Raw genomic sequence first — 7,977 nt, 5'->3', positions numbered from 1 at the left:
CTAATCTTTGGCCACAGCCCATGGCTGTGGGGAAAGGTATGTTTTTGGCCACGGATCTAAGCCGTTGCAAAGAAGTCCATTGGCCACGGTGCTTAGTTGTGGTAATAGTGTTGTACAGCCGTGGTCAAGTCACTTTGATGGTATATTATCAATGAATTGGCCACAGATCATAGCCGTGGCAAACCTCTTCATTTTTTTTTAAAAAAAAACAACAGATTTTTCTGTCCCTCCGAATTACTCCTGCAACTTCATAATGTTCTACAACCAGATTCCAATGTGACATGCCAAGACCATAATCCTTAATTATTCAACATTTGATTATGCAACTGAAAAATGTGTTAAAAAACTTTACAAACAGTGTGCCCTATATGGGATTCCAAACTACATAAAAAAAAACAATTTAGTACAACAACAAAAATTCTATGAAGTTGGCATATACTACCAAAGAAAAAAACGTAAACCCCAGACTTAGTTTGATCAACTCTATCACCAGCACAAGTTTAATATGATCCGGACATCCTAGTCATCCCAATGCATCACTTGTTGTGTTGTTTGCAACACTACAATAAGAACAGTGCAATTAAGATAGTCAATTCAGCAAAGTTACTTCCTAAACTATAAGAATAGAATCTAACCAACAACAAAATATATCAAGTTTAGACTCTAAATCTTGAAATTCGATAAACAAAAAAAAATGTTCTGAAAATAAAACAATGTCCATTGCCCAAGTTGGTCCATCAATTGCATGCATTACTACAATGCATAACACACTCCAACAAAGCAAGAAAAATGTGTAGGTATTTGATAGGATATTGCGCTGTTATGGCCACTAAGGTTCCAATAAGTGTGTATGATCATACTCACTAGAGTTTGGCTTGTTTAGAGCTTTGGCTTTCATTATCACACTTAACTTTTGCTCTCCAAGCAGCTTGTATGTTACATATACAAAAAAGTTCCCAGGGAAACCCGTTATATATATATATATTTGAAGGCATTAGAAATGTACACTGTCATGTGGCACACTCCATTCTAATCATTGAACCATCTCATCAATTGCAAGGATTTGATATTACTATAGCATTAGCTACTAGTCTAATATGAGTGTGAAGATGTATATGGTATTCAGATCAGTAATGAGAAGGTTGTTATAGTTACAGTTCTAAATTGAAACAAGTTTGTAAGAATGGATACAAAAACTAATGAACTGCATGTGCATTTTAGCAGACAAAGGAAAAGAGAGATCAGAAGACAAGTATCAGAAGTGAAGCTTACATTGTTCACCATCAAAGCTTCGTAGGTTAAAGTGATATACGGATCACGACCATCTTTTCATACTTGCTCACTCTCCAAATCATATCACCAAATCCATTAGGCCCACCTACACATCAAGCATAAATTAATGACATTAACCACATTCAACGATCTGAAATATTTGAGACTTCATGTAATTAATCTAAAGAATCTAAGAAGACATGAAAGGAAGAATAAATATAACCCTTGGTGAGTATACACCATGAAGTTTTATTATTGTCGTCGTTAGCTATCAAATGGTAAGTGATTCCATTCAAAGTAAATTTAGCTCCTCCAATTCAAGTCGACCAAGAAGTGAACATAAGTGTTCTATAATATTCTGCAATCAAAATGTTCATTAACAGAGACATTAATTCATATTTAGGTTTGCCTCTATAGGTTTATACCCCAAATTCATTAACAGACCCTTATTTAAAAGTTATTTAAAAACAGCAGCAAACCTTTTATGTAAACTTAATAGAGAAATCTCCTTGCTTGAGTTCATAGAACTCAACTTCAGGCTCATGTTCATGCTCTGCAACTGAAACCTCAATAAAAACACTAGCAACCAAGGTAAGACAAATAACAATAAAAGATACTTTGAACATTTTTAGACAAAAAAAGTTAGAGATTATTTGAGAGCTGAGTGTATAAACAGTAAAGTGTATACATAGGCAAAGACTTAATAGAGAAAGGAAAGTAAGGAGAAGGTGTTGAAGTAAACAAATGTGAAGTTTTCTACATCTATGGATTGTTTAATGTAGTTTAAGACTTAAGACTTGCTAGTCTGTTTTTTTTTTTTTTTTTTTTCGACTTACGAAACATTGCAGGCATGTTTTGTAATGATGAATCATAAAGGTTCTTTCAGTGTATTTACCGCTTCCTATCAATAAAAAAGTAAATCAAAACAAGATCTGACAATAGTAGCAATGATGAATCATAAAGTACCTGATTAAGCAATTTCAATTGCCTAGTCTCACTTTCAAAACTCTGTAATTAAAAACAAGCCCCAATCAACAATCAAATATATTAAAATAAAATATAAAATAAAATGAGCTTACTAGATATGAACCATCTTCAACGAATTCGCTTCCAGCTGGCACCCAAGAAAAATGTAGTTAGTTAGTCTCAATTAATTAATATGCTATTTGTTTGAACTTTGAACAATATTGAGCATGAGGTTATCTTAATCGTCCTATTTCAAGGAAGTATATGGGCATGAGTTATTTTGCTTTTGGATATCTTAACCGGCCCAAATCCGAAGAAGAATTATAGTGGTGGGGACATTTTACTAAAGAACGATTAGAAAGAGTTGGAGTCTCAGGATACAAATCAAAGCTTCATCGAGTTCTAACACAAGTTTGAGCTTGTGCTACTAAATTTGCTGCATAATTTCACATCCAAAGTGCTCCCTATCCTATCAAGTCAATACATGTAAACAAAAAACAACAACCTTTATAAAACACAAAAATCCCTAACCCCAGACCTATAAAAAATTGAATGCATAAATCAGGTTGGTGGGGGAACAAAGGTAGCACCTTTAAACATAAAACAAGAAAAAATAAAGTATTTGATAATGCAAAGTAAAACTTGAGAAGAAGAAAATACCTGTTGATCAAATGAACGAGTGTCAATCAACACTGGTGCGGTGGTTCTTTCATTGAGAATAAATTGGTCCTCCTTTGTGAGAAGAAAGAAAGAGAAGATGAGTTCTTAGAGGAGTGAAGAGAGTGGTGAACGAGAGGCAACGAGTTCGTTCCTTCAACCGTCAGGAGTTATTTCAGTCTCTAAATCTTTTAGGTCGTGCTCCCCTTGCTAAATCAATGGAAATTAGAATACAAGTTCTAATCTGACGGTGTACAGAGAAAAGGACACGACCGTGGCCAAACATCTATCAAAACTTAAACTATACTTGAACTTTGCCACGGCCAGTAAAAGATTTTCCCACGGTGAAGAACCGTTGTAGCCCACCCACAGCTATTGTCCGTGGCTAAAGCTTTACTGTCTCTGTGGCCAATGCTCAATTTTCTTGTAGTGTCCATAACATCACACAAATTCACATCCTTTTAGTTCATTCAATTCCACAATGTATCTGGTTTATTAATCACTTATTTACTGACCTCACCTTTTAGTTCCTACTCCTCGATTTGCACTTCACACATCTGTCAAATCACATATACCCGTGTGTCTCTCTCACATCGAGTACCACTATAAGACATATGTCCCAAGCGGGAATATCACCTCCAGGAACATATTTACATCTTGCAAACTCATAACTTATGAGTCACAGCCATCTATGGGCTTTCCATTTGCATAATCACAATCTCTTATGGGCATTCAATATCTCAGGTCATTCATGGCACATTCAATGAATACCTTGGGTCATTCCCGCCATATTCAAGAAATACCCATTGATAAATGTAAAAACAATAGTTTTACCTACTCTTAACTAGTTATGCTATCAATAAGTAAAACTAAATGCTTTTTATACTATATGATCAAAGTTCTACTCTCGTTATCGTTTAATATGTGGAATAGAGAATTCGTTCCACTCCTAGCTCATTTAGATGTAAAGTTTCCTAGTTTAATTAATTCTTACCACAAAAATAATGAGAGTAATGTTATGAAATTATGCTAAGATGGTGATTTAACTAATTTAGATGTTATGATTTAAACTACTGCAATTCAATACTAAGATGTGACTATGGGAAGGAATTAGGGGGATTTGATTCCACCTTGATTCATACTTAATAAACTAGCATAGATTTGTTGTAATCATAATCTTTATGTTTTCACATAAAGATTGGGTCTTTCTAATCTCTAATTATTCATGGCAATCTCTGCCAACTAATAATTAGCATGTAAGGCAATTTAAACGCATTCTCATGGCGAATTAACTACCTCCTAGAGTGGAATAGATTTTTTACAACTATTTCTACACTAACACAATCAAGTCTTCATCAAGGCTTTATCAAACCCCTCTAATGGAGGTTTAGCTCAGATTCATAAGACTATCATAACTAGAATAAAAAGAATAAGAACAAGACATTACTGAAAGAATATAAATTGCTTTATTAATCTAATTGAGAAGAGTCGAAGAATTCAAACTATATTAAAACTAACTTACTAATCTAGATTTATGAATAACTAAGTAAGTAAGTAAGAGATATGTCTTAGTCCTCTTTATATAGAAGAGGGCTAGGTCTACAAATTTGTGCATGGGCTTTGGAGCCATGTTTTGGGCTATAAAATCGAGCCCAAAACTTGATTACTTCGGTCCAAAAAGGGTTTCTCTGTTAGAAATTACTACAACAGCCTTTTTGTCTACTTTTTCTCCTCTGATTGGGTCAAGGCTTGAACTATTAGAAATCTCTTTCCGAGCCGGTCGTTTTGACATATAGTAAGCCCAATTCGAGGTCTGAGTCCAAAGATACAGCCTTCGGAAATTCTACAGACTTTTATGCACTATTTCTGCCCGCGTTGACTTTGACTTTTCAGCTTTGATCGGGCATTAAAAAGGCTTTTTCTCCTTTAATTTTGGCCTTTAATCATAGAATTTCTTAGCAACCAACCTTTGCTCCTTTATCTCGTAAAAGGGACACATTTCTTCACATAATTGACTCCAATGCCTAGAATACATAAAAGCACGTAAACAGCTAGTACTAACTCTTATTTATTAATCACATAATTGGTCTAAAAGCAATATTGTTAAAGGGTTAAAACTACAATTTTGGGCTCTTATCAAATCACCCCCAAACAGCATTTTGCTTGTCTTTAAGTCAATATGATAAATTAAAATAAGTGACCAAAAATGGAGTTCTAACTAATCTCATTTCGCCGAGTACGATTGCATTGACTATATGCAACAAGGCCTTAAACTACTAGGAATTCCCTAGTGGACGAGTTATAGTCTCGTGAGAGTTTTCTAGTGAAGGTACTCACAAACTTCATCTATACTGCAACGACTAAGAAATATAACTAATGTTTACTTATTTATTCTCAGATATCTATACATCTCACTAGCAATGAATACAGAATAATCAAGTCGAAACCTAAGCTAATATTTGCATAATAATCAATCATCTACGGATAAACATATATATAATGAACTATGCTATGTAATGCACTAACAGGTCTATTTCTGAAACTTTGGAATAGCGTCCTTAAGTAGGTCCTCACATAAATGTCAGGACAAAAACCATTTTGACTTTTCCACTCAAGTTTCGCTTACTCCAGTGTGTAGTGGGCACACTTTACCTTACAATCTCAATGACACACTAGGAAGCCGAAGTCGATCAAACACATCTACCACTTACTATCACACTAACCTATTCCTAATTGAGCTAGAGGTCTTTATTAGGTGTTGCGGGGATTAGGAGATGGTTTAAGAAGGAAGGAAATGGATATTCAAAAAGAACAAGTCTGAGATGATAGAGTCTTCATATTATGTAACTAGAGAAAACCTTGTTTTTACTTCGCTTCTACACTTTGTTTCCATTCTTAGCCAAATTTTTTTTCTTTTTCTTTTAGCTTTTGACTCATTTGATTCTGTTTTTGGAGTTCTGACTTTTTTTTTTCTTTCTTTGGATGGAACTTTCTTTTCTTATTTGAAGCAACTAACAAATTCTTAGTTTCACAGGTCTTTCTCTTTCCTATTCTTCATTTCATCTCTATTCTCAGACACTTTCACAAATGGGTAGGCTGATTTTTATTTTTATTTTATTTTGTTTTGTAAAAGGGTAAAGGATTTGCGGTTTATGAAAGGCTAAAAAAAGGCTCAGAGGGGCGACTAGTGGAAATAATTTTATATAGATTTGAATTTCTAGCTATATCAATCCAAAGAAGGCCTAAATTCTCGCTTAGGATATGGTATAGTGATCAAGCAAGTGGACGTGTGATTTCTCTATTCGGAATTTACTTCTCCCTTGTGTTATTTCTCAAATATTTCACTCATATAAAGTTTTAGGCTATATTCTCACAGGATTTGTAGAATAAGTACTCTAGCCTAGATTTCAGAAACTTACTGCCAATACAAACATAGATACTTATGCAATATATTTATAGAAAGATGCAATGATTATTACCTACATATTAACCTAAATTTCTAAAAATTATTCTAATATAAGAACTAATGTGAAATATCTAGATTATTATCATCATAGAGAAAGAAACAATACCAATATTCCTAAGTGTATAACATAAACTTTTTATTTATATTTTTTTAATTTTTGAAGTTTTTTACTATAAAACAAGTACATATTATATATGTATTATCCTAATAGGTGCCTTAAATTACGCGTGTTTCTATGCCACCCCCAAACAAGAACGTGCTTTGTCCTCAAAATATTAAAATAAGAAGAGTAGGAAATACCATGGAAACGCGTGAAAATTGAAGAACACCTGCAAAACAAATTTAAAACATACTAATATAGATATATAAAAACAGACGCAACTCTATATGAGTTCCACCTGTTATGGGAATAACAAGAAGTAAATTGCTTGGGACATAAGCAGACACGAACAAAAATAAAAACGTACCTCATATCCAGCATTTAGGCATTGTCAACCTCTTCTATAAAGAAGTGAGGTTCCTTCGCATCCTGCCACACCATGATAATTTGCCAGGCCTCGCGCCATTTATCATCTATAATCGCTACCTGTTAAGCGCCACTTGGTCGGATGGGGTGTAAGGGGTAACCCAATTAGGTTGTAGCCTCCACCCCTGCCAAGTCATTGCACGGAATGAGCATATAATGCAATTGGTGGGTCTAACAATGTCAACCCTAACCCAATCCATGAAATGGGTACAAAAAATAGGAAAGAAACATAGTATTATGCGGCAAACTAAAACAGGCATAAGAAGGTACTTATGCATCATACTCTGGGCTCGTGCTAAACTAGACGTTAATGTCTTGGGAAGGTCATATAGCAAACGTCCCTAAGCTAGAGCAAGGAAAACGTCGCAAGTGGCGTCATTCGCAGAAGAAAAACATCATTCCCCTAATATGTTTAGCATGATAAAGAACATCACCGTGCCTATGTTAAGGGACAAGCTACCAAGGGCTACGTTATATTTCCCTTGGTCCTCTACATGGAAAATACCTGCCCCATAGGTCTCATGCAAAAACTCATAGTTGTAGGTAGAGAAATTATCAACTAAATAGCCCCATGAGTCCATGATTTCGGCAGGCATAGGAAGGTCAACAGCAAACACCAATAAGAACTTAGTTATATCCATTGTTTCATCCTCAATGGTGACGAAGAACACTTGTTCTCCATCCATGCGATAGAAAAACTTACAATGGTCATAAAAAATACGAAGTAAGCGCAAGAGAATAAAGTTCATTAGAGCTTACCATTAGAGGCTGCCATCCCGCCGTTATGATCAATTTGCGAAACCAAGATCCATACGTGTCACTTGAGAACAAATCTTTGAAAGACTGCTCTGGTATGAGTGTAGGAGACTTCATATCAAACAACACGCTCTAGAGCTGCTGGAAACAACCGCGGAAGAACCCACAAAAAATTCAGAAGTGGAAGTGTTGCAAAGGCCAAGGCACGGGCCGCGCTCAAGAATTGCCTGTAAAGGGCGCGGGGCGCGCTCTTGCTTGACTCGGAGTCCAGGTGCTTGAAGGTGGGGCGCGCTTAGGAATTGCCTGTGAAGGACGCAGGGTGCGCTCTTGCCTG

General features: G+C 35.4%; 1 long non-coding RNA gene across 1 annotated transcript; it reads right to left on the bottom strand.

The window, feature by feature from the left end:
- Nucleotides 1–1,778: 1,778 nt before the first annotated feature.
- Nucleotides 1,779–6,980, bottom strand: LOC147499174 (uncharacterized). The gene is made up of 3 exons (XR_015194432.1): nucleotides 6,829–6,980; nucleotides 2,899–6,690; nucleotides 1,779–2,386 (listed from the first exon to the last, which is right to left on the bottom strand). It is a non-coding gene; the product is annotated as an uncharacterized LOC147499174 (long non-coding RNA).
- Between the last annotated feature and the right edge of the window lie 997 nt (nucleotides 6,981–7,977).

The sequence above is a fragment of the Coptis chinensis genome, chromosome 5 (assembly GCF_015680905.1).
Source record: "Coptis chinensis isolate HL-2020 chromosome 5, ASM1568090v1, whole genome shotgun sequence".
Taxonomy (NCBI): Eukaryota; Viridiplantae; Streptophyta; class Magnoliopsida; order Ranunculales; family Ranunculaceae; genus Coptis; species Coptis chinensis.
The sequence above is the reverse complement of the archived record's forward strand: the minus strand, read 5'-3'. Positions and strand labels throughout refer to the sequence as shown.